The sequence below is a fragment of the Crotalus tigris genome, unplaced genomic scaffold, assembly GCF_016545835.1.
Source record: "Crotalus tigris isolate CLP2741 ecotype Arizona unplaced genomic scaffold, ASM1654583v1 scf7180000017899.1852299, whole genome shotgun sequence".
NCBI classification, from domain to species: Eukaryota; Metazoa; Chordata; class Lepidosauria; order Squamata; family Viperidae; genus Crotalus; species Crotalus tigris.
Window position 1 is genome coordinate 1626335 of NW_024096711.1, and position 27981 is coordinate 1654315.

Genomic DNA, 27981 nt, shown 5'->3' on the forward strand with positions numbered 1-27981 from the left:
TGCCTCTGGCATTGGTGCCATAGGTTCGCCACCACTGCCCTATACATACAGTTGTTGCTCTATTGGCCTGCAGAATAAGAAATACAGTGCAGACATTATATTTTATTGGACCAGGATTTACAATAAATAGTAAGACTTTACAGATTCACACATACTTTGCAGATGTTCTGAAGCATGATACTAAGGTACAAAATTCGTGTGAATAGAGGTAATAGAACAGTGTTTCTCAACCTTGACAATTTTAAGGCATGTGGACTTCAACTCCCAGAATTCCACAGCCAGCAATGCTGGCTGTGGAATTCTGGGAGTTGAAGTCCACATGCCTTAAAATTGTCAAGGTTGAGAAACACTGTAACAGAAGATAACTGTTCACATCCCAGATCCAGATGTCTCTTTCACAGAAAGTCCAGATTGTTTGTTTGAAAGGAGGGAGGGAGGGGAGATTCTGGACTGAGTATTATCCTTTAGTTGTGCTTAAAAGCTTAAGCATAGCATCATCTAAGTCAGGGGTCCCCAACCCCCGGTCCATGGACCATTACCGGGCTGCAGCATGCCATCAACTGGTCTGCACAAACAAGCAAAGCCCCATCTTCAGGATGCAGGCAGCACACAAAAACACACACCCTCCGGTCTGTGGAAAAACCTCTCTCCACATAACCAGTCCCTGGTGCCCAAAAGGTTGGGGACCTCTGATCTAAGTCTATACAAAGCACTGAAAGATAGACAGATAGACAGATAGACAGATAGATAGATAGATAGATAGATAGATAGATAGATAGATAGATAGATAGATAGATAGATAGATAACCTGCTGTCTTATTTGCAAGTCAAAGATATTCAGCTATGGCTGTTAGTTCTTCTGTCAAGGACTGGTAACAAGCTGATTAATGCTGATCAAAAAGAAAGGCTCAGTGTGCCACTTTGCCATAGAGAAATCACCAGACTACCATAATACAGTCAAGTGTTCAAGCTACTATGTGAATAATTTGGCAGCCACTGTTAACCCTCTGAAGGCAAGGGCTGGTTTTCAGCTTATTGTTGTAGAATCCAAAATCAGAAGGGAGGCGCTATTCACAAACACAAAGTATACATATGGAAGGAATTCTCTCAGTATCAGCTGCAAAGCATAACTAGGACAATTCTTATAGCTAATCAGCATTCTGTTGTTATTTCAGTAACGAGCACATATTATTCTTGTTTTATATACATACATACATACATACATACATACATACATACATACATATCAATCACACCAGTAGGAAAAAAAACTCAAAGGTGCTTAAAGGAATCACAATAAGAGACACAAATATTGTGTATAGAAATCTTTTTATGAACTCCAAATATTTCTGTTTGGCTACCACTCACGTACACTAATGAAGATGATGAAAGCAATAAGAGTAATAGTAGTTTTGTACATACACGCTACTGTGTAGAAAACCATATGATTATGTTTTATAATTCAAATGGCCCAATGGCAGAACAGCAAGTGTGCTTCAAGTCTATTGGTTGGCTGAATGAAAAACTGCCATATAAATAACACAAGAACAGTTGTATATAAAGATACGAAATGAAGCAAAACATTTTAAACTTAAAGCATTACTTCAAACTATTTCAAATGACTAAGTAAAGAAATTAATATAGTAAGCTATACTGAACAATAAACTGTTTTCACAGATTTCTAAGAAAAGATCGGTAATTGATAACTCAATATTGAGAACAGCCCACTTAGATTTGTCCTAAAGGCCAACTAGTCTATCATTTCATATCACACATTAGGCAGCCAGTATTCGAGAAGACCTCGATCCAAATGCTACAACAATCTTTCTCAAGCTGATACAGAAGACCCAAGAGGTAGTGCCTCTGTGGTTCCCAGTATACTTGAGCATTATGTCTTCTAACAAGATTTGAAACTGAGCCTGCCTTGTAGCCATGAAATTCTGAGGCGTTTCATGTAAGAGATTTTCATGCCTATATGTGTGCGTGTTCATATATATGAGCGTGCATGTACAGAATTAATCTCATCACTACAGCCACGTAAGCTGCCCTCTTAAAATTAAACCTGGAAATATGTTTCATTAGACGCAGCGAAATGTTCTTGAAATAATCATGTGCAAGTTTGCAGTGCACATGATTAATTCAGCCTTTCACGCTCAGAATCCTGAGCTGAATCTAAACGACCAGAGAGCTCAGTGTGATCGAGGGAAAGTGGTGGGAAAGATCTCTTGATGTTCTATTTCATTGATATTATTTTTAAACAAGAGCCCTCTCTGGAAAAAAGCAGGTCCTCAGCAATGACAGCACTCGACACATACACACCCCCTCTTCCCAGACACTAATCATACTGGGAAAGGATTACAATTGAGTGGTAGGTAGAGCATCTCTTTTATTGTCGAAGAACTCAGGCATTTCCAGTTAAAAGAACCATGCAACCCAACCCCTTGGAAAAGAGCGATGGAACAGACAATACTGGATAAGGTAGACAAGGTACAGGTAGTCCCCAACTTACAACAGTTCACTTAGACCATTCAAAATTACAACATCACTGGAATAGGTGACTTATGACCGATTGTCACACTTACGACCACTGCAGCATCCCCAGAGTCATGTGATAAAAATATGGATGCTGGGTAACTGGTTCATGTTTATGGCGGTCGCAGTGTCCCAGGGTCATGTGATCATCTTTGGTAGTCTTTTGACAAGCAAAGTCAAGGGGGAAGCCAGATTCACTTAACGGCCCTGTTACTAATCTAACAACTTCAGTGATTCACTTAACAACTGTGGCAAGAAAAGTTGTAAAATGGGGCAAAACTCATTTAACAACTGTCTCACTTAGCAACTTACAAGTATGGTTGTAAGTTGAGGACTACCTGTATAAAGGAATTTCCATCCCAGAGCACTCATAACGAAGTGAAAGGCTGGCCCTGCATAAGAGAGTTCCAGCACTTACAACAAACATTTACAATGGCTTTTCCCCAGTGACACCCCTCCACTCTGAGACACAACTCAGATTCATTTATTTTCTCATTACAATCCAAAAGGCTCCTACTCTTCTTATCATGCTGAGCCAGCTTTATAATTTTAAAAATGTTCCCCCTGGAAGACTTCATTGATAATACCTCCCATGGTGTGATGAATTTTAAAGGAGTCCATAACAGAGAACAGAATGGGCACATTTACCCGGCTGGAAAGCCCCACAGTAATGGTCTTCATTTCTTAGTTTTGCTGAAAATAATATAAAAGAAGTCATTCAGGGTTTCACAAAGCATGGTTATTGGTGAGATCAATGGTCAACCAGCTGTCTTAATATTTGTTATGCTAGTCCAATTACATGCTATATCTAACCAGGTGAGAGTAAAAACTGGTACATAAATACAAGAAAGCTGGAAAAAGTCATTCTGAAAAATGTTGAGACGGGTGCGCAGGATTAATATGGCAGAAATCTTAAACATCCTTTCTACTTACTTCCATCTCTCTTATAACAGAAGTGCATAGCATATAATCCAAAATAAAAATTACTCCCCTTCGAAGAAAACTGAGTATCATAAAAATAGCCTAAGGCAGAGGTCCCCAACTCCTGGGCCAAAGACCGGTTCTGGTCTGTGGCCTATTAGGAACCGAGCTACACAAGCGGCGGGTGAGTGAGCAAAGCTTCAATTGTGCATATGCGGGTTCTAGGTTGCATACAAGTCCATCCCCCCCCCCAGTCCGTGGAAAAATTGCATTACACAAAACTGGTCCCTGTTTCCAGAAAGATTGGAGACCACTGGCCTAAGCCAGAGTTCACTGTGGGTAGGGTGGGAGGCAGGCATCAAAAAAATGTAAGATAAAATGGTGAGTATGGCTGTGCAACTGAAGCCTTAACTGATAGTAATTTGTATGGGTGACACATATTTAAAAAAACGGTGACCACCATCTTAATTTTTTATCACCATCATCACCACCACCACCATATATAGATCCAGTTCGTCTTTTTGCCTCTTTAGTAAAGAAATTAAATCTGATCAAAAACAAAACAAAACATCATTCTTATCCCAACAAATAGAATGTTACATTTTTCTCCCTAACTGCTACAGTACATGGTGGAAGAGAAGATGTCAAGTGGGAAAGAAAAATGTAATTCTTTATTTCTCACGTTCTGTACTACAAAATCTGTCCCATTACTCATAATATTTGTGACATATACAGAATACACATATCTTAGGTGACAATATTTGTGTCTGAACACTGCACTGAATCTTCTTTGCCTGCTTTGTGGAACGACACATGATTAATTCATTCATACAGCTTATTTGCACTGCCAATTGCCCCGTTGTCAGAACAGTCTAGCAACCATTTTTGAACATTGCTCCATATTCACTCCACCTGATCAGTCTCTTCTGAGAGCGCTTTTCTTTGCTTACTGACTGCCTCGTTCAGCAACTGTTCAAAGTTACAATGTCACTGAAAAACTAGATTTATGGCTGGTTCTCAAACTGATAGCCACTGCAGTCTCACAGTCATGTGACTGCTATTTGTAAGCTTCACAGCTGGCTTCTGACAAGCAAAGTCAATGGGAAAGCTGTCAGTGAATCATAAGTTGTGGTGACACAGTGTCTCGCTTATCGACTATAGTGGAACTGAATTCATAAGTTTGGCTCAGTCATGTGACATTTCCCTTAATGACTTAGAGGCAGTTGCTGGTCCCAATTGTGGTCCTTAAATGATGACTACTTCTACTCCTTTTGCACTTCTACTCATTTCTCTCTAATATTGCCTTGAATACTGCTATTCAGTTTGGTACTTTATTTCATTGCAAGCTAATCCAGCAGATCACCGGCTACTAGACAGGCAGGACTGCATGGTTATCATGGTTTGCAATGTTTACTGTTTTTATCAGGAATACTATAATAGAGTAATAATTACTGTACAACACTTGCCTTGTAAAGGCAAAGTTGTTGACACTGAAACCCAACAGAATATTTTTTTAATTTCCTATGTTTCTTTCCTTGAATTAGTTATTTTCCCCTGGATCCAGCAGTGCACTGTTTCATTGTCTTTGAGTCAAAAGAAAAAAATAGTTTCTCCCTCAGTTCTCAAACCCTCCTGACTCAAGTTAATGGAGAAATAATGAAACAGTACCGTAGTGAACTTGTGTTATTACAGCATTTTTTTTTGGGGGGGGGGGGAATATAACTATACAAAATCTGAAAGATAAGCAGGACAGCATGAAAGGAATTTTATTTAAAATTAGCTGTTGTACCTGCATGTCCATGCATTTTTATGCTTTCATTTTGTATATATAAATTTGATTTAATGTTTTGTATACATACACATATACATGCACATAAACATATAAAGGTATGTACATCCTATGAGAACTACACTCAGGAATTCAGCAATTTCTGAAACAAAAATGGGTGGGCACAACTGCAGAGAAATTGGCAATGAGAAGTTGCTGTGAAAATTGATTATCTTCCAACTGTTGCCAAAGTGTCGCAGTCCAAGTAAGATTTACTTAAAGCCCCTTTAATCAAATCAGCATAAGCTCAGGATAGGAAATGCTTAAGAGTGCAGTGCAGATATGCCCTTAATATTCTGAATTCTATGCTGAATCTAAATGCCTAGGAAAAGCAGCATGTTTATTGGAAATTGGCTTTTAAAAAAGGACTCTTGAAGTAAGAATGATTGAAAAACAGAAACTTCACTCCATCTTCATTATTTTTTGACCACTGGATGCACTGAATAATGGTCCTATCAATGAAACCCTTAGGGATGACCGATGGGGATACGGAAATGAAGAGAGTACAGGTGCAATAGGCTTGACTCCATGGAACTAGATGAAGGACAATTTTATAATTGTTGTAACAAGGAGGAGATTAAAACTCAAGGACATTTCCTTCTTTGCTTTTCAAAATGTCAAGAGATATCAGAAGCATTTCTGGGCAATGAGAGCAGCCTTCCTCTGGGCAGAGAAAAGGGAGGAAGCAGTGAGAAGGATGTGCATTTTGGAAGAAGTAATGGAGACCTCACCAATAACCTGACAATACTCATTAACTTGCTACTAGCTGAGAAACTGACTTTTTGTAGGTAATAGCAGCTTTAGCGCAACATTTTTAGCCCATGCAAACAGAAAAATATGTGTTATATGATCTGTTCCAAATAAGATCTATTGCCAAATCACTAACATTCAACAATAAATGGTAAAACAATAAAAAGAAATACAATTGTTGTCTATTATGCTCCCACAAAGAAGGTGCTTAGACAGCTCCAACTTTGCAGAAATCCCTTGCATTGTTTCTGTTCTCAAACTCCCTCACAATACAGGCAATATATGCTACCTGATAATTGTATGTAATGGGCTAGGACTTGGCATAGATTATCACTATGTTCTCATAAAGAGTCAGGTTTTACCTTTAAGAGTCAGTAAGATAAACCTGTTCAAGAAATACACTGCAGATTATTACTTTCTAGGTAGCAACAGAAGGCTTGGAAAAGATATTCAGATGTTATGCTATAGCTTTACTTTCAAAGATGAAGACCCTGCAGGCAATGGTATTCCCAGTGACACTCTACAGATGCGAACGTTGGACTTTGAAGAAGCAGAATAGAAAGAATATTGGAGCTTTTGAACTTCAGCGTTGGAGAAGACACCCTGAGAATAGACTGCATAGCCAAGAAAACAAGCAAATGGACCATAGAATAAATCAATGCAGAGTTCTCATTCAAGGCACAAATGACTAGGTTCAAATGATATATATACTTTGGATATATTAAGTGAAAATGTATCTCTCTTGAGAAGTCTATAATGCTGGGAAAGGTGGAAGGAAAGAGGAAGACACCAGTAGCAAGGTGGATGGATTCAATCACAGCAGTGATGGGGGCATCATAAAAAGAGCTGAAAAGCCAGGCTGGGAACCGATCATCCTGGGTAAGGTCTATCCATGTGGTCACTAAGAACTGACACTGACCAGATAGCACATAGTAAATCAACCAAGGCAAGTCTGCTGTAGTATTGTAGACAAATGATGGGTGGTTGCTGGTAACTTCCATCCAGAATACTCATCAATTCTCTTTTATCCAGCAAAGCTAACTTCTCACATAAACTTTTAAAATACAAGGTAATCGTCAACTTATGATCTCTTTATAAGCATTCATTTAGTGACCATTCAAAGTTACAATGGTGCTGGAAAAAACTTTGGTCCTCACATTTACAACCAGTCCTTGCACATTTATGACTGGTTGCAGTGTCCTACAGTTACATGATCAAAGCAACTTTTTTTTTTCTCCTGCCAATTCCAGCAAAAGACATGCTGATTTGGAAAAATGGGTTTGCATTTATGACTGCAAGTGCGTTTAACATCTATGGATTTGCTTAATGACCACAGTCACTAACCACAATGATTTGCTTAATGACTGTATTACAATGATTGTAAAATTGGGTACAACTTGACTTATGACTACAACAACTTATAACTGAAATTCCAGTCAGAATTGTGGTCATAATCAAGAACTATCTGTAAAAAACAAGGCAAATAAAAAAGGCATGCTTTCTGTTAGTGATCACATAGATGAATGTGATCCCATAAAGCAACATATTATGTGATTCTAGACAAAATTAATTTGAACTATAAGAGTTATAGTTGGAAGATAAGAAAAGAAAGTTTTGTCCAATTTCCCTCAACTTGCTGCCTTCCAAGGTAGACTCTCGTGAGCATTGGTCCTGTACCATCAAAACTGAAAAACAAAATTGGGAAGGTTTTTCTCCTGTGAAGATTAGACCTAAATTTCCATCTCTCTATGTTTAGGAATGCTTCATTGAGCATTCAAACTTACTCAGCAACATTTATTGCTAAGCTAGTAGTCATTATGGAAAATAAATAAAAACATGACCCAACATACAATTTCAAACATTTGTAATATACTCAACTATATTTGTGTAATAAATCTCACTTCTGTCTGGATGAACACCTTTAAAAAAACCAAAGTCTTTTATTGTCGTAAGAAGTTTCCAGTTTCAACGTTTCTTGTTGTTGAAGGAGCCCATGAGCAAAGACGATAAGAGAACAATCAAACAAACATTTTGAAAATATACCAACCAGAGGAATTACCACACCAGCCAAATGCTGGATCCTAGCCCAGGGGAACAGATTCCAGATCCAGGTATGCTAATTATATTTTCCTGCCATTTGAGATTTTATGGTAAAAGAAAGTAGCTCCTGAATTCAAAACCAGATAATTATGACTGCAGAACAGATGGAGCCATGTCAGTTTGTGGCTGCTTGGGGTGAGTAGTGGGCCAAGAGATTGCTCTTGAGAGTTCAAGAGGCCTGGCTCTAATTTGCTTCATGCCATGATAAAATGATATAATTAAAATACACAGCCATTCTGTCCTTAAAATCACACAAATAAACAGGGGCAGATTTTAAAAGTGCATAGTTTCTCCAAGCTTGTTTTTGTTGCAGATCACTATAATTGGGAAATTATATAGATTAGCAAATAAGTTTGCTAGCCTTGACTATGGGACACTTACATTCAGATTTAATATCAAGGCTGATTTTGCAAAGGTCATTTTTAGAGGTTTAAGCTTATTTTTGTTAAATGGGAACCATGGCCATCAGTTTTATAAAATGATTATAATACTATTAATAACTGCATGACATAAAACCATCCCCAAGGATAAAATGAAAACACACAATTCTCGTTTGAAGACCTGCATGCTTGGCTTGGAAGAACAAATACCAGCTGGAGATGAATTGCATGTTTATCAGGAAAATAGCATAGGGAAATGGTCAATCAATCCTCTCTTCTCACACCATAAACCTTCTCACTCCCCACATAGTTATTTATATTTTCAGACCATCTATCCCTTGTCTACTTCATTTAATTTTGCATAATCAAAATGCAGCTCTTTCTCTGGGGGCAACTAGCTAATCTATCACCAGGGCAGATGTGCTCTGGTGTGAAAGGAGATTTTTATTGTTAGGCTCCCCCTCCCCCAAGTTCACATTAGTATTTTGGGGGATTCTCCCATTTCCCATACTGGCTGGGGAATATGGGGGATTTTTATCTCTCCAAGTTGGTCTAGGAAATATCGGAATTCTGTTTTGTCACAAAACATTCTATGCTGGAATCTAGTTCTGGAGGGAGAATTAATAATTGCACCTATGGTATCTCCAGGGAAATGCATGATTCAGTATCATCCAAAAGGCATGTTTGCTCCGTCATAATCCCACTTAAACAGACTAAGAGAGGTGAAGGGTTATTTTAACCATCCTTGGCATCTAACTGATCTTGAAAAAAACTGAATGTAGTGTCCCACAATCAAGGATCTGCCTCTTCTTCCCTATATTTAGGATTACTTTTCCAAACTACTGCATACTTGCATGCGTATGCAAATGCACGAATTCATATGACTCATTAAACCCACACAATCTCCCTATTATACCCGGCCATGGACCTTCAGAACATACTGCATGCTTGCTACAGTTCTTTTCATTGCAGAGCTAGTTTTCTTCATATTTTTTCTTATTTTCTAGTGCTACTCTAAGCATCCTTTTGCAAATTTACAAAATTGACAGGATAATTAACACTTAATACTCTCCCATATATTGATCAATAGATTTTTAATACCAACTCTATATAAATTAGATAAATAAACAAACTCCCTACAAATCAAGCCTGTGCTGGATTTTGGCCCCATCTATTTTTGAAAAATACAGTATAATTCTTTTAAAAATAACAGAAATGATATATCTCTAAGCTACATTTGGGGGTATACAGTTTTGTTTATTGTTGGAACTGTGTGCTTAACCTCTTTTCTCCTCTATCCTGTGTATATTTTCTCCTCCCCCCCAAAAAAAAATCTTTATAATTTAACTGGTAGGTTGATATGGATTATTTTGAACCTGTGTGTGAATTTGTCCTACTATGTGTGTAGACTGTTAGAAATGTTTACTCTTTGTTTAACTAATCCTACCTATGAGAAAATAAGTGAAGCAGGCAGAGTTCCCTTGCATTCCTAGCTTACTAAGAAACTCAAAATGTTGGAGATTTCCTAGCTCCAAAAGGAGAACAAATAGATTGATAGCCTAATCTAGGGTTTAAATTCCATATATACAACACACCTCACAAAGAGGTCTGCAGATGGACCTTCTTCCATTGCAGTTTAAGAATAAGTCAGTGCCTGTACCTCTGGTGATTCCCATATAGTTGTGCATACAAAATTCCTGCACCAATGTTTATATTGTCACTCATGCTTTGCAAATAATTTAAAATAGCAATTAACTTTAAGTATATGAATTCATACTGTCATCACCACAGGCAACAACATATGAAGAAATGACTAATCTTGTTATTCTGCATAGAGTTCCAGAAAGCATCCTGGGGTTGGCACAGAGCTGCCTATTAGTGACCTTTGCAAAATGGATGCTATGCCAATGGGATGTCACAGTGCTGCACAATCATTATCAGGGATACTGTACATAAGCAGGAAGTCCTGCACAATTTATTTTAAAAACTATTTGTTGAACAATCATTTACTGCTGTATAGAGCAGTAGCATCACTGGATATGTCTGTATTTTTAGAATGGCAAACTATTATCCTTCTCCCCATTCCTAAAATGGAATAATATTATGGACTCTTTCCCACAGTTCAGTTGGTGCTACCTACTAGTCCTTGGGCTAGCAGAAAATTAAACTGGTAGTAAATTTGTTGCTGCTCTGTATCCCACCACAGGTACACTGCCTGCATACATCACTGTTTTTATTAATTGAGGGCAAATTAAGGAATGTGGTTGCACCAGCCACCTAACCATAAAACATCACCAGCCAGTAGAAATACATTCATCAATCCGGGTGCTTTACTGGACTGAGGAGCAGGTGAGTCAATTACTGGATAGATCACAAGTTTAACCATCTTTCAAAAGTCACTCCAGATGATCAGGACTAGAAGTGGCAGCAAGAGAAGCCATAAGCCAATTCGCCCCTTCTCTTATCACCTCTCCCAAGCTGAGATCATCTGTCAATGTTGGGTCAGGTAGAAGGACAAGACAGAGTGGTAAATCTTGATTTGAAAGTAGCCTGAACAAGGGATGGGGGGGCACTAAGGACAGTGTTGTGCAGGGAAGTTCCTGCTTCACCACATAGCCCTCCAGCATTTGCCAGCTGTTACCTTCAAACATGTAGTATACCACTCTTTAGAAGAATGGTTGAACCCTAGTCTAAAACTAGCCTACCAACAGGTAACAAGGAAAATTGTTTGAGTTAATGAGAACACAATTTCCAAATTCATTGCACAATCCCCAGCCCTATATTTATTATCTGTTAAATTATTTTCACACATGAGCAGTAAGCCTATGTTAAAATGTAATGAGCATGTATGATAGTCTGGTTGTGCCACGAAATGGCAAAGATAACATGATCTCTCTTTTCATTTCACCTTACTTTATATCCTCCATCATCACCATCACTAATCAATTGCTATACAATTAATCTAGGTCAGTTTGGAGCCCAAATGCATGTGCACTAATTTGAAAGATTTGGACTCCCCTGCTAATGTCTGAATGTCTGAGTGGTAGTGCCCAGGAACCAGAGGGAAAAATGTATGTGTCATAGCCTACAGGGACTTATAGGTATTGAACTTATCCTACCACTTGGAGATCAATTGGCTTCAACGCTATCCAAATGGTTAGTGAAATTGTACCCACAGCAAAATTATCATGACCTGTTCCATCTTTACATAGAAAATCTCTATTTTAACCCCAGACAATTAAGGACAATTTTAAATAAGCTATCTTAGGTATTAGGTAGGGATGAGGTAACGCTATCATCATGAGGACATGGAATGGCAGAAACTGGGGCATTTTCATACCATAGATAGATGTAATTGCCCAAACTCTCCGTTCAGTTGCATTTCACTGTGGTTTGTCTAATGAACACATCAATGTACTTTGCTTCGTTATTGACCTCTGCAAAGTTTTTTTCCTCTAATTCTGCATCTGTCTAACAGCTTCGGGATTTTATAGTGTCTTTGACTTTTCAGTGTAGTTTATAGCCTCATATGTCCTGTAGGTCATCCATCCAAGAACAAACCAGTCTGATATCCCTTTTAATTTTTTCAGGGTCCTCTAAGGTTAGATGGTGCTGCCATCTACGAAAGCCTTGAGCTATATAAAGATTTGGTTGCAGGAGTTACAAATCTGTTTGTTCTTATTGCTGTTCTTAGGTTAATCTTGGATATCTTTTTTCAGCACACAAATGAGAACACAATAAACATTAAAAAGGTTTGTGCAGAAATATGAAGCACAATATTTTTAAAAGCTAATTATTTTAATGTGAATTAGAATAACAGATTAATAATACCACCTTGTATTTGCAGTGTCACTATCCATCTGTTTCTGAAATCATAGATAAAATTTCTGATCTGTCAATGCAGTAATAGTTGGCACATTTGTGGATCTCCAATATTAGAAAAGAAGGATACTATTTTTACATTTTTGAAGAAGAGCTTTTTGTTACAACTATTTAAAGAAATTCAGTAGAAGTCTCATTGAGAGCTAGTTTGGTATAGTGGTTAAGGCATCAGACTAGAAATTGGGAGATTATGAGTTTTAGTCCCAACTTGTGCCCAAAGCACCTGGCTGATTCATTTTCTCTCAGCCCTAGGAAGGAGGCAATGGCAAAGCACTCATTACCACGCCCATTGTTACATATAAAAAAACCTCTTCTAAACTTTCTATACGCTGAAATAGTATGGAAGTACAACTATAGCTCCATTACATATGCAGAAAATTAGTATACAGGGAGTGATATTTTCAAGGAAATTTATTGTTTTTATCTGATTTTAAAAAATGGCCAGAAAGTACCATTTGTTTTGCACAAACTAGACACAAGATGTAGCAGGGATTTTAGCAGACATTATCCACCAAGCTCTGAGAAGGAAATGATAAAACAAACGTAGTATATTAATACTATTTCTATTAATGGGAATTGCCGCAAATTGTTAAGTAACTTTAGAGTGTACTTAATGATCTTATTGTGGTGGGGGAGCAGTATATAAGATATATTTAGCAACCACAATTGAGACTAACAATTCCATTGCTAAGGACTGTGATTGCTAAGCGGAAAATCACATGACCAGAATGGACTTATGACCTCATTTTCCCATCAGCAAAACATTACATGACTATGACTTACAATTTTACTTCCACCTTCTCAATTAATTCTGCATGTTGCAAGCCAGGGGTGAAGCGCACAAATAGTGATTGTGCGACTGCAGGATGCTGCGGTGTTCATAAATGTAAGAATTGGTGAAAAGGGCTATTTTTTTACATGTCATAACTTCCAACAATCCCTAAACGAGACAGTTGGTAAGCAAGGACTACCTGTAACAAGCAATAATTTATTTCAAAATGTGATAAACCGGCCCTAGTGAAGTAGGGTTGCTTCCTTTCTCTCTCCCCCCACCCCTACCTCAGCACTGAACTTACTCTGGACAGGAATGCATTGACTGGAGCATGTGCAGAGCACAGGGACAGAGGAGGTGGCCCTCTTTAATGAAATACTATAATCAGGCACACAGTGTGAATTGGCTGGAGGAATACAAAGAACGGCATAAAGCAGGATTGAAAGCCCAAACGATCGTCACCTCGTTTTCCAAAAGGTTCTTTTCAGAGCACGTGCCCTGTGATGGCTTCACTGATATTAAGACTCTTGATTGTCCCAGCCATTTCTTTGTGGATGAGCTAATGTCCATTCTTAATACAGCAGGCAGAAAGGGCTGACCTGGAAGTACTATGCAAAGAAAATTCTTTACTTCCTGTGGCAACAGAACATTTTAAAGAAATTGAAGACTTATCTGGAGTACTCAGCAGATAAGCAATCCTTTTTAGAAGGGGCTGTGCTGATTGATCAATACTGTAACCCTTTGTCGGACATCACATTCAAGAGTATCCAAGCTCAGATTGATGACATTGCTGCTAAAGTTTGTAAATTTCTCAAATCCAGAAACCCCAGACATCCTACTGTGGATTGAAGAGGTCTTGGTAGTCCCTCAGGTGGAGCTTCAGGGGCAGGTTCTCAATGCCATGAACTGCGTCCTCTATGAGCAGCTGAAATACCGAGGAAACGAGGTGGATTATTACAATTGTTAGAATTCATACATCCATCAGGTTTTGATTCGCAGGACCGGAATCCCGATCAGCTTGTCGGTGCTGTATTTGACAATTGCCAAGCAGTTGGGCATCCAGCTTGAGGCGGTCAATTTCCCCAGTCACTTTCTGCTCAGGTGGTGTCAGGGAAAAGAAGGGAGCACAAATATATTTGACTATGCATACATTGATGCTTTTGGGAAGGGGCAGCAACTGATGGTCAAAGAATGTGAATACTTGATTGGGCACCATGTGACGGAGGTATTTTATGGTGTGGCAACAGCCAAAGAAGTTCTACAGCGAATGGTGGGCAACTTGCTAAATATTGGAAAGCAGGAAAGCACTGACCAGTCATACCAGCTCCTGAGGGACTCTTTGGATTTGTATTTGGCCATGTATCCGGACAAAGTCCAGCATCTAATGCTCCAAGCGAGACTCTATTTCCATTTTGGGATCTGGCCAGAGAAGCACATTCAGGCCTTGGACCCCTCCCAGCAAGGAGCCATGGGGTATTTAGTTCAGCACACCCTGGAGCACATCGAGTGTCGGAAAGAAGAGGCCGGTCCCGACATGAAGCTTCATTCCAACGAGAAACACAAAGACGTCCTCTTTTCCATCGGCTTGGTTATGAAACACAAAAGATACGGCTAAAACTGTGTGATCTATGATTGGGAGCCAGCGTGCATGATGGGACATGAATGAATCCGAAACATGAATGTCCACAGCCTGCCCCATTGTCCTCACTAGCCTTTCTACAATGTTTTGGTGGAAGATGGGTTGTGCCGATATGCTGCCCAAGAGAATCTGGAACTCAATCCAGATCCCTCATCCAAGATCCCTCACCCAGACATCGGCCGCTACTTCGAGGAGTTTGCCGACACCTACTACATGGCCAACCCAGAGTTGGAGATCCAATACCCCGAGGATATGGCAGTCACATGTTTAGCTGGTCAGAAAACTGAAGAGAACAAAGAATGAGACCTTTTTTTCCCCGTCCCCTTCCTCTTGGCAAGGGCAGAAAAAAACTTTATGGTGAGAATTTCATCACAAGAAAGCTGCTGGTCTAAGGGGAACTGCATTTTGCTAGCTAGTAGTGAAATGTCGTGTTATGCAACCCCTCGATTGCTTACCAAATGAAGAACTTCTGAGACTTAAAAGTTCTTATCTTGGACTGTGTTCTAATTTCTGTTTCTGATGAAAGGCTATCATCTTCTCCTGTGCTAGCAAGATGGTCAACCTTATAGTAAAAAATTTGGAACACACACATATAGATGCCAAATCTTATTACCATGAATAAAATAATTTATATCATTAAAAATATACAGTAATGTATAATGAAAAGTATAAACTATCCTTGCAGTTTCTACAGCTAATTCTAGCATTGAGGATAATTCTATTCCTGTAAAAAATGAGACAAAGAGCAGACAAAAAATGAGATAAGGCAGAGAAGAGGTTTAGATGCTATTTTCACACTCAGTCTGAAGCTAGGTTAGTGGTCTCCTGAATTTCTAAAAAATGCCACATAAATCCTTGGGATACATTAGAGAGGCTGAATATCAAATCAATCAAATTCTACACAATGCAGTCCAGCAACAGGCCATGCAAAGGGGAAAAAACAGCCATGCAATCTAAGGAGTAGCTTAAGATTGTTACTATCACTGTAACTAACTTTTTTATTCGTCTATTTCTCTGCATCCTAGAACAGAATAGGGCTTGTAGATGCAAGACGGCAAGAATAAATGTTTCCCAACAGCCCAACAAATGGTGCATGCACACACTTTTGTGCTGCTCCCTCCCTCTTTCCCATGTGGAATCGAATCTGGACAAGGCCACAGGTGACAGGCACTTTTTTCTCTTAGCTGGTGTGTGTGGTTGCCAGAGGGATAATTAGAACAAGCTTATTTGTGTACTTTTCTCACCGTAGGGACATAGAGGGTAGGTGGCGACTGCAGCATAGTTAACTCTTTAATTGGACACACTAGTCTTTTACTTCTGCCCGCTTTCATCACCATCAGAGAATTGATTTACTTCATCTAGTGCTCTCAAGAGCTTCCTTTATCAGCACCACCAATTGTGCTGTAGTCTGGCACCAACACTCCTTGTTCCTTATAGCCACCTCAAGAACACCCCCCCCCCTCTCTCTCTATGTGTGTGTGTGTGTGTGTGTGTGTGTGTGTGTGTGTAAAAAAATGTATGAAATTTCTCATGACATGGGGAGTGAGAACGGTACTGAGAAGCATCTTGGCCTCTGACAAAAATGCAGACACACACACACGTGTGTGTGTGTGTGTCTGTATTTTTGTCAGAGGCCAAGATGCTTCTCAGTACCGTTCTCACTCCCCATGTCATGAGAAATATCATACATTTTTTTTACATCTTCAGTTGCAATCAAACACATATCAATCATGAAATCTTCTCTGCGTTGCTAGGGTGATCTACCTAATGTATACAGAAGAAAAATAAATATTTCATTATTTGTCCACATCGGCGGTGGACCTGGCCAGAAGACAGAGGTTCTCCTAGTTCCTAAAGATTTGTCCTGCACTTGGATAGACCTAAGGTTAAGTCCCACTATTGCCACACATTTATTTTTGAGTAAGTTGGTGTTCTTGAACTGTAACATAAGAATCCTATCAGCCTGTGTACTAGGTTGTAAGACAGATAAGCAAGAAGAATTTCAATTTATTTATTTCAATTTATTTCTTACAGCATTCTAAATACAAGGTTCTAGGTCCGTGATGGTGAACCTATGGCACCCCTGCCACAGATGGCACGCAGAGCCCTCTATGTGGGTACGTGCACCATCGCCTCAGTCCTAGGCCTTCAGCTGGGTTTTATAAAACCTTTTTGCTTTAGGCCTCCGCCACCGTGTATAAAAAAAAATAGATTCAATCAATCAACTTCAACTTCTCGCGGGAAAAAAAAGATCTCACAAAGTTGAAATTGATTGATTGAACTTTTTAGTCTCACCCACTGCAGCCATGCCCACCCAATTGGCCACACCCATCCAATGGGCCACGCCCACCCAGCACCCGATGATACATAAGTGGGGTTTGGGTTGCAGTTTGGGCACTCGGTCTCTAAAAGGTTCGCCATCACTGTTCTAGGTGCACCCTCTGGTAAATTGTCATCACAAGACTATATCTGATAACCAAACTCTGAGAAACTGAATGTACTAAATGAATGTCATGTTCCATTTACATTTTCCTTGTTTTGAGAATACCAACACAGAGACTGTTTGGTCCTTGTTCTAAATTTTACCAATGAAGGATAATTTGTGCTCAAACATGTTGGATCTTGTAAACTTTTATTCAATTAATTTTTATCTTCATATCTGACCACAATAAAGAATGCAATCTAACATTCTCTATATCCATATGATATAGACATCTCTGAAGAAAAATTAAGGTCTAATTCTTCCCCACCCATATGTATTGAGCTAGTTGTTGCCTGGGACAAGCCATGGAGGTCATGAATATTGTCGTATCAATGACGGAAGGAGCTGTCCAGGGTAGTAGTAGTAGTAGTAGTAGTAGTAGTAGTAGTAGTAGTAGTAGTAGTAATAGTAGTAGTAATAATGTTGGAAGGGACCTTGGAGGTCATCTAGTCCAACCCCCTGCTCAGGCAGGAACCCTATACCATTTCAAACAAATGGCTGTCCAGTCTCTTCTTAAAAACTTTCAGTATTGGAGCATTCACAGCTTCTGGAGGCAGGTTGTTCCACTGGTTAATTGTTCTAACTGTCAGGAAGTTTCTCCTTAGTTCTAGGTTGCTTCTCTTCTTGATTAGTTTCCATCCGTTGCTTCTTGTCCTGCCTTCAGGCGTTTTGGAGAATAGCTTGAGTCCTTCTTCTTTGTGGCAGCCTGAGATATTGGAACACTGCTATCATGCTCCCCCCTCATTCTTCTCTTCATTAAACGAGACATACCCAATTCCAGCAACCATTCCTTATATGTTTTAGCCTCCAGTCCCCTAATCATCTTTGTTGCTCTTCTCTACTCTTTCTAGAGTCTCAACATCTTTTTTACATCATGGTGACCAAAACTGGATGAAGGATTCCAAGTGTGGCCTTATCAAGGCGTTATAAAGTGGTACTAATACTTCACGTCATCTTGATTCTATCCCTCTGTTAATGCAGCCTAGCACTGTGTTTTCTTTTTTGGCAGCTGCAGCACACTGTTGGCTCATATTTAGGTGATTGTCCACTAGGACTCCGAGGTCCCTCTCACAGTTACTACTATTGAGCAAGGTACCCCTTATACTATACCTGTGCATTTGGTTTTTCTTGCCTAAATGTAGAAACTTGCTTTTTTCACCACTGAATTTCATTTTGTTAGATAGCACCCAGTGTTCAAGTCTGTCCAGATCCTTCTGTATCTTAAGCCTGTCTTCTGGAGTGTTGGCTATTCCTGCCAGCTTTGTGTCGTCTGCAAATTTGATGAGTTCCCCATCTATCCCCTTGTCCAAATCGTTGATGAAGATGTTGAAGAACACTGGGCCTAGAACAGAACCCTGGGGCAGCCCACTACACACTTCCCTCCATATAGATGCAGTTCCATTGAGGACCACTCACTGAGTACGGCCGGTCAGCCAGCTACGGATCCATGTGGTGGTGATGCTGTCTAACCCACATTTTTCTATCTTATCAAGTAGAAGGTTGTGATCTACTTTTCAAATGCCTTACTGAAGTCCAAATAAATTATATCCACTGCATTCCTCTGGTCCACTAATTTTATCCACTAATTTTGGATGAATGTCTTTCCCAAGAATGTCTCCCTCTCCCAGGGAGTGAACCAGAACAGAATGAATGAGGTGTGTGTGCATGTGTATTCAGAAACTATTTATGTTATGTTAAGGATTGCTATAGAATATTTTTTGTTCTGCTTTGTAGTATTTCTAAGCTGTCTTGTATGATTTAGAATATATATGGTAGTATATTTTGTTTGATTTTCGTTTTGTTGCTATGGCTTTCAGTTTATTTATAAACAAGCTATTACTATATTTATGCCACTGTTCCTAAGTCTAGGATAAAACTTCTGTACTATTGCTAAAAATGTGAAGGCTAAATGAACTCTTTCTCTAGAAGCCACTTTCTAATTGAGATTTTGTTTGTTGTTTATCATTTATTGAACAGAAGCAAGCAATGTCTGCCTTTATGTAGGAGTTAAGGGCTTTCAGTGTTACTTCCATTTCAGATTCTTGGATAACCCAGTATCTCATGCTTGCAGCTTTATCACCTTGGGCTGTGATCCTGTCATCTCTCATAAACTATACAGGGAAATCTAGTTTAGTTTGGATGTTGAGAGGTCTCTGGGGAAAAATTGAGTGGTTAAAAAAAAAGTAGTATTGGTGCTTCGGGTGATTGAATTCATTTCACAGCATTCACCAGGACAATTACATATTTATCAAGAGATGTTTAATACGCTTAAGAAGAAAAACAGGCATAATGAGATACAGTAACTTCCTTACATCACTGACGTTAACTCTGACTCATTAAACTGTCTATGAAAGTTCCTGAATGCCATAGGTTCAGTTACTTTTTTTCTTTTAAAGCTATTTGTGCTGCTATTTTAAACTCGGCTCCACATGGAGTTGGCAACATTACGTTGTTGGATTGATTGAACTCTTTTGAGATGCTGACTAGTTCAATTCTTCATTCAACTACAGCTGGCAAAATGGCTGAGCAAAATTGGGAGGGCGCGGGGGAGGGGGGACATCACTAAGTTTCTTACTCTGCACAGGAAATAAAGGTCTTATCTTAGCAAGTCATCCATTTGTAATGGGAAGGCAATGGACTGCCTTTGTACCAGTGTGTCTATTCTCCTTAATCATTGTTAAATTACAGATGAGTATATAGAGCATTGCCCTCCCATACAGAGATAATTCCTCTTAGCCCAGAATATAATATTGGAGGATGGGGTCGGGGGTGGAGGAACTGCTCTTCAATGAGTGATTGGAAGCAATCCCTATTGGGGAGGAGGAAATCTTCAGATCCTTGACTTTTAAAAATATTCTGTTTAACTTTTATATGAAGTCACTGGTTTACTATATTATTAATAACACAAAAGATGAGAGTATAGGAAAAATCAAATACCTCTGAGATTCCTAATCTCTCTTTAAATATTCCATGACATTAATACAGTATTCTTAAACACATCATCATGGTCTATCAATACTGTCAAATCTATGTAACTTAATCTTCAAACAAAGGATTATTGCTTAAAAAAAGATGATTAATAAGTGCTGAAACATAATTTAGCTAATACCCACTACAATTTGTAACAGCCATGCTTAGGTGCAGGTTACAAGGACATACATTTAATTTTGCAGTTACTAAGATTGTTGACCAGAACAGGTACAAAGACAGCCAGGGAAATGACTGAAGCCTGGGAAAGGGGCCGCTCCTCAGTTAACAGGAGTGCTGATTTACCATCAGCTTATCAGATACTTAGGAACCGAGGACTTGGCAGCACAAGAAAGTAACAGCCAATAACTTAATGGCCAGCCAACAACACCCCAATCAACAAATAAAAAGGCTATACACAACCAGGGACCACATAAATACTATGCATAGCACACATTCTGGTTGTGAGAAGTTCCTTGAGGAGGGACAAGTCCAAAAGCTCAGAAGACTAAACCTCTGATCCCAGTGACCGACCCAGATTGGATCCTGTAAGTTAAGGTACTGATGGATGCATTTTGCACTAGAATCATATCATGAAGTGACGCTATGAAGCAGGTATTTTATTTGCTCTAATGTTGACACGAAGGAGGAACCGATAGCCTTTTTTTATTGTTGTAATGAAATGTAATGTATTGTTGTAATGAAATGTAATATATTTTTAAAACTCTTATTTCCTGTTCCCTGGTCCTTATAGAGCTTTTATTTTAATTACACTGAAGTTCATAACGTTTCCCTCTTTTATTGCAAAAGTTTAGAATAAAATATATGTCACAGAAAATAAAGTATCTGGAAATATGATGTCCATTTTAACTGCCTTTTATCTGGGCAGTCCTGTCCTTTGTCAGCAAGCTGCTTCTTTTTATCATTTTGAGATTTTTTTATGGTCAGTTTTAATTTAAAAGAAAAAATTAAAAATGAAGAAAAAATGAATGCTTCTTAGAAAGAATGTCAGCCGACTGTCTTTTTAAGGCAATTTCAACAGATTTCCTTTCATGTCTTCATCTGTTGGTTGTTGATAGTTTATGGATGGGCTTAATCTACAAATTCAGTTGCTTCCTGTGTTCAGTGAAGTCATAACTGTGTGTAATTGCATACAAATGAATTCAGCTTCATTGAACTGGAGGTCAAATCTCCATTTTGCTTTTAAGTTGAAATAACAAAGGAAAGTAAAATGAGATGTGAAGTTACACGATAAGCAGCTTCAAAAGATAAAGATAGTATGGACAAGGATAGAAAGTGAAACATGAAGAACGAAACATATGAAGAACCGTTGCAGGATTTGGGAATGGCCAGTTTAGAGAAAAAAAGGACTGGGGGGGGGGACATGATAGCAGTATTCCAGTATTTGAGAGTGCCACAAGGAGGAGGGGGTCAACTTATTTTCCAAAGTACCAGAGGGCAGGACAAGAAACAACGGATGGAAACTAATCAAGGAGAGAAGCAACCTGGAATTAAGGAGAAACTTCCTAACAGTGAGGACAATCAACCAGTGGAACAGCTTGTATTCAGACGTTGTGGGTGTTTCATCACTTGACATTTTTAAGAAGAGGTAGGACAGCCACTTGTCTGAAATGGTGTAGGCTAGGGTCTCCTGCTTGAACAAGAAGTAGAAGACCTCCAAGGTCCCTTCCAGTTCTATTCTGATTGATTCCTAGCTCCATTGTACAAATATTTTCAAATCCAGTTAATTTTTTTTAATGTCAAGTAATTTATAGATAGGTTTATTTAATAATTGACTTACCAACATATATTGATTGTCAACAAATTAGGGAAGAAGTCCAAAGTGAAATAATCAGACCAACAAAAATGTAAATTTTCCCCAACATACTTCAGCCAATTACTGCATCCCATAAACATGTAATCAAATGTATGGATTTCATATTCTTAATTTGCTAAATTAAAAACAATTCTTATTTTATTTAAATTGAGAGACCTTCATATAACCTTATTATAGTTGAGAGTTTTAGATAACTCTTGCCCAATTTTCCCTTCAGTTTTTAGTAAACTGCCTTTAGTAAAATAACACAATATTTCAAATGTTAATTATTATTGTTATTATTTTAATATATCCAAAGTAAACAAATAAATCATTTATTTCTGATATTAGAAGTATTTATTATTTCAATATTCAGTATCTAAATCACACAATCCCAGAGTTTCTTCTTCTTTTAAATAACCTTCAGTCTAACTCAGTGGTTCTTAACCTGTGGGTCGGGACCCCATTTGGGGTCGAATGACCATTTCACGGGGGTCGCCAAACAAGGCTGTCCGCCATTTTTCCCCCTTTTCTTTGTCCACGCCCCTGGCACCCGGTGATGTATAAGTGGTTGGGGGTCACCACAACATGGGGAACTGTATTATGGAGTCGCGGCACTAGAAAGGTTGAGAACCACTGGTCTAACTCCTTCCTTTCTAGCCTTAGAGAGATATTCTTTACCAGGAACAAAAAAAAAAAAAAAAAACAAGCAACTGCCAAAGATTATTAACACTTCATTTTGGTGGTTTCTAATCACATCTGACTAGTAATATCTCTGTTGTAAGATTAACCCTATTAGATAAAGGTTTCTCTATTTATGAGAATAAAGACTTTTTTGATTCATGGTTAGTACTTAGGATGCAAACAGAACAAAACAAAGACCTGTTTGAAGTAAATTAAAGTCAATGAAGGATTTTGATAAAAGTATCTATCTAAGTCTTGCCTTTATTTTCTCAACTGATAAATCATACTAGGGAAGCAGATTTTTATTTGTTTGTAGAAGTGTGGAATTTTTACTCCCAGACAATCACACATACAGAATCCAGAAATAACTGGAGGATATCAAATTATCAACATCTTATCTGAATCTGTGGCAGTTATTAAATATTACCATATCTAATATATTTATACTGTATATATTATGTGTGTGTATTATATATTTTATATTAAATGTGATGCTTAAGATAACAATGAAAAAATCATAACCACAGAAGCAAAACTGTGAGTAAATTATTGATTCACAAGTCTACAGCTTGAAATTAAATAATTTTATTTACTAGACTTCACCATGAAAAAAAGAACAATTCAATTTCAAAAACAAGATACAAAATTAATTATGTTACTAACAAGCATATGTTTATATGGATAGTATAGCAATTAGACCTCTTGTAAAAATCAAAATATGACTTTTCACTCACTTCAAGAAAAAACATTTCTAATGCATAGTGGGAGGAGTTCATTGCTGAAGCATGTATTGAATCATGACATGAAAACTTAGTAAGTCATGCTTTAACACTGCATATTTCTATTCTTGTGTTTCAAAAGTCAGGTTAGGAGTATATCCGATTTGGAACACATGTTAGATAAGCTGGAACAATTATTTCAATCCATGACAGGGAGAGAATACGTATGGAGACAGCAATAGGAAGGCTAAGAAAAAGAACAGCATGCATCGCATAATAATGGACCTTGAACAGTTTAAAAAATCCATAAATAATGAAACGTAAGGGGAATCCTTTTACTTCTAGGAGAATGGTTCACGGTGTGTGCTTTGGTAATGAGACTGGTGATTCACAACGGTACAGTAGATGGTCCTTACTGCAGGTATCAAAATAATGTTTTCATCTATCTGTCTGTCTATCTATCTATCTATCTATCTATCTATCTATCTATCTATACATTTTTTAGATTGCTAACAAAGAATAAAGGGAGAACTGGAATAGCTATTTCGAGCTTCTTAACTCTCTTCAGCCAGACATACCCTTCTGAGATTCGAACCTGGGCTGTGTGCATGTTAGGCCCATGCACACAGCCCAGGTTCAAATCTCAGAAGGGTATGTCTGGCTGAAAAGAGTTAAGAAGCTCGAAATAGCTATTCCAGTTCTCCCTTTATTCTTTGTTAGCAATCTAAAAAAATGTATATGTAAATGATGTCGCAGTTGGTGACTGCTGCCTGTGGATGGCTGTAGATTGAGCTGATACAGGCAAAAGAAAAAGAAAAAGAAAGAAGATTTCTTTCTCCCATATTTGGGCCGACAGGGTACATCAAAAAACGCTCAAGGTAAACATATATACATATACATACACACACACACACACACACACACACACACACACACATATACATACATACATACATACGTACGTACGTACGTACATACATATATATTCTGAGGTTTTTGCAGGTGTTTGTATGTAGGTCTTTGGTTATTCGGGTTTTCTCCCGCATCAAATTGAAAGTGTCTTGGCGACATTTCGACGAAGTCCCATTCGTCATCTTCAGGCTGGTGTTTTCGGCTTCTTGCTTCTAGGAGCAATGTGTGATCTTAGCTGTTTCTTCCTTTTAACTGCTAGTGGGGGTATGAACTGATTGAATGGAAGCTTGGCTGTGTTCTGATTGGGTAGAGGTGTGTTCTGATTGGTTAGGAGGTTGTCTGTGCTCTGATTGGATGGGAGGTTGTCTGTGCTCTGATTGGATGGGGGATTGTTCTGTTTGGGTGGGGGCTTTGTTGTGCTCAGGTTAGTCTGAGTTGCAGGGAGATTTGAGATAGTGAGCTGCATTGCTGTTGTTTGGCTTCATGTTCGTGGTCGTGCCCCATCTTCATGGTGGGTGTCAGTTTGCTTAATGTATGGATTGGAGGGGTTTAAAGTGGATAATGATGCAGCTGTAGTCTGGCTTCTGGTTTGTGGTCTTGCCTCATCATCGGTGTGGGTTTGGGTTTGCTTTTTGCGTGGATGTGTGGTGGTAACATCCTGTGTGGTTTTCATGAGTGTGGGTCTGGTGTCATTCTTTGTGTTAGGGACTCGTTTGTCAATAAGGGCCAAAACTGAACACTTTAATAACAGAATAATTAGAGAAGCCATTGAGATAGAAAAACACCCACACAGCATGAATAAACGAGATGATACCTCCCACCTACCAGCCATTTGGAAACCCATCCTTATTGACAAACGAGTCCCTAACACAAAGAATGACACCATGTGGCAAATGAAAATGAGTAGGAATAATGGCTGCAGCTATGCTGCAGCTATGCTCATTTGTAGAGTTGATATCTAGTGGAGAACACTTTAATGCTGGAAGAGATGGGAAGAAAGGGAAGAAGACAGCGTCCAGCAATAAGAGAGCTGGGTTCAGTTTTAGTGTTGATAGGTGTGTTACTGGAAGTCTTGAAGTGAAAGTTAGGGACAGATGATCATAGAAAAAATTATCCATGTAGTTTCTAAGAGTCAACATTGATTTGATGGCAAATAATCACTCAATCACTAAGAACTTACAGTGCAAGTAAATTACACAAATCCTTAAGTCAACTTCTGATTGCCACTTTTATGACATTTTTTGATGATATTATGGAAGGGAATTGCTGTTGACTTTTTCAAAAATATTTTTTTCAATGCTCCAAACCCCAGTCTTGCCAACAGTCCTGAAATTTCTGGTGGTTTTCCAATCTCTAAAATCAGTCAAGTTCACCCAGATGCTGCACAATCAGAAGCTAGCTTAACAGGATAGTGGTCCATCCAGGATTTTCTATCTTTAGACTCCAAGGTACCTGACTCTGTTTCTCCTGATCTAGTAATATTTAGGTCTACTGAAATCACTACATTTCATATTAATCTAATGGTGTAAACAAAATAATGTTGGCCAATTCTGCTTCTTTTGGTCTATTTTACTGAAAATTTAGCCCTGTAAGTGGACAACCAGTGACCACTGCATACTGTATTTATGGCAGAAATGTCTAGACTTTCTCCTCTTCTAACACTAGAGGTAATCAATGCTCTGCACATGTATGTTTCTAGCTTTTCTTTCAGTGCAAAAGCTAATCACGATGGTTAATGAAAGCTTGTTGGGAACTCTCCAATATTTGTTTAGGGCCCTTAGAGTCCTGTGTTACATTCGTCAGCATTTGCAGTAATATGCACAGCAAGGAAAAGGGAATAAAATCATGAGAAAAGAGGAGCCCAGAGACTAGGCTGATGATCAGATTTCTTCCACCCAACTCTGCATTGCTTAAAGTCTATACATATTAGAAACACATGTGAATTTTTAACAGCTTTTGCAAACAGATTTTTGTTCTAATCCCAGGCAGAAAAAGCTGCCGTTTCTTTTGGGATTTACATACCATTAGACACCTTGTTGCTTAGTGTTGACTTTACAAAGACACCCAAAATAAACACACTAATTAGAGCACAGTGTTTTTAGCTCCTGCTGATCATTGGTGAATTTAGAGCCAGGTGAGGGTTGTCTGTATACATATAACGTGACAATAAGTATTTGTCAGTGAAAGGTATAGCCCAGGGGTAGGCAACCTCGGCTCTTTTATGACTCATGGACTTCAATTCCCAGAATTCCTGAGTCAGCTATGCTGACTCAGGAATTCTGGGAGTTGAAGTCCATGAGTCATAAAAGAGCTGAGGTTGCCTACCTCTGGTATAGCCGTATTCCCTTACACTCTATTAGTTATTTCTTTAGACAAGTATTATTCTGCTGTTTAAAAGTGGTATATACAGAGAGGAAAGGTTTTGGTCAGATATACATAACTCTTCTAAAAATGTATTCTCTCATAGGATTTCAGGTAGTTTAATTTACAAATATATTTTTAAAAATGGAATTTTGAGGGCCAGTGGTTACTATGTAGTGGCTGACAGTGACACATGTTTTAAATTGGAATACACTAAGCTATACGTTGTGTATCTTAATTCAAAATGTACCCTTTCATAAACTGCTATTGTAAGGATAGCAGCATACCATTTTATTTGTTCATGTGCAGTATTGTCTAAATTGTACAAAAGATTATTACAATAATTCAGGAGTTATATACATGAAAGGCCTTGACTTCCTGGTTTATTGCTATCTTTTTATTTCACCTTTTCTCTGGGAGTTCAAGAAGATTGCCCAGGAATTTTTCTCAGCAGCAAATTGCTGAGGTAGATTGGCTGAGAAGTAGTGAACTCCATAAAATATTCCTGCTCTAATACCTACAATATATATGTGCACATTGTAATGAAGGCAATACATTAAAGGCATATTGTTATCAGTAAGAATAGTATAATGATATTGAAGGCAATTAGTTCTTCCAAAAGGATGCTCTTTCTATAGAAACATAGGAATTGTTATCATGTGTACTTACTACTGGCTCTGTCAATGAAGAACCTGAAGTAACTTATCCTGAGGCCCTGAAGATATAAAACCATGACCAATGAATGGACGTTACTTCTCTAAGAGGTTCATGCCATCTTCTTCCAAAGGTGTTAATGGTCAACTTCCAAGTACAATAATATTGTTTCAAAATGTGTTGGAAGAAATATCTTCAAACTTCAGTTGGGAAAGTACCGTGTTTCCCTGAAAGTAAAGCCTACCCCAAAAATAAGCTCTAGTTTGATTTTGGAGATGAGCCTAATATAAGTCCTACCCCCAAAATAAGCCCTAGTTTGGGGGTGAGGCATACACCTAAAAATCAAGCTAGGATGGGGGTGGAGCTGCCCTATGCGTCTCGCACCCACTTACTTTGCAGCCAGGTCTCTCCTCGCTGGCCCACTTCTTCTGCGGCATCTTCTGCAGCCAGGCCTGCATTTCTCAGTCACAGGCCTTTCCAGAAGGCCACTGCAGCCGAGAACCAAGCTATGGATTGAATCCATAGCTTGGTTCTGCAAGGCCTATAGAGCTGAGAACCGAGCTACAGATTGAATCCATAGCT

At 38.6% G+C, this 27981-nt stretch overlaps 1 protein-coding gene and 1 pseudogene across 5 annotated transcripts in view; one reads left to right on the top strand and one right to left on the bottom strand.

Moving 5' to 3' along the window:
- Positions 1-27981, bottom strand: part of SYT7 (synaptotagmin 7) — a 243219-nt gene that overhangs the window by 173957 nt on the left and 41281 nt on the right. The gene's annotated exons all lie outside the window — the stretch shown is intronic.
- On the top strand, positions 12891-15107 carry LOC120308347 (annotated as a pseudogene).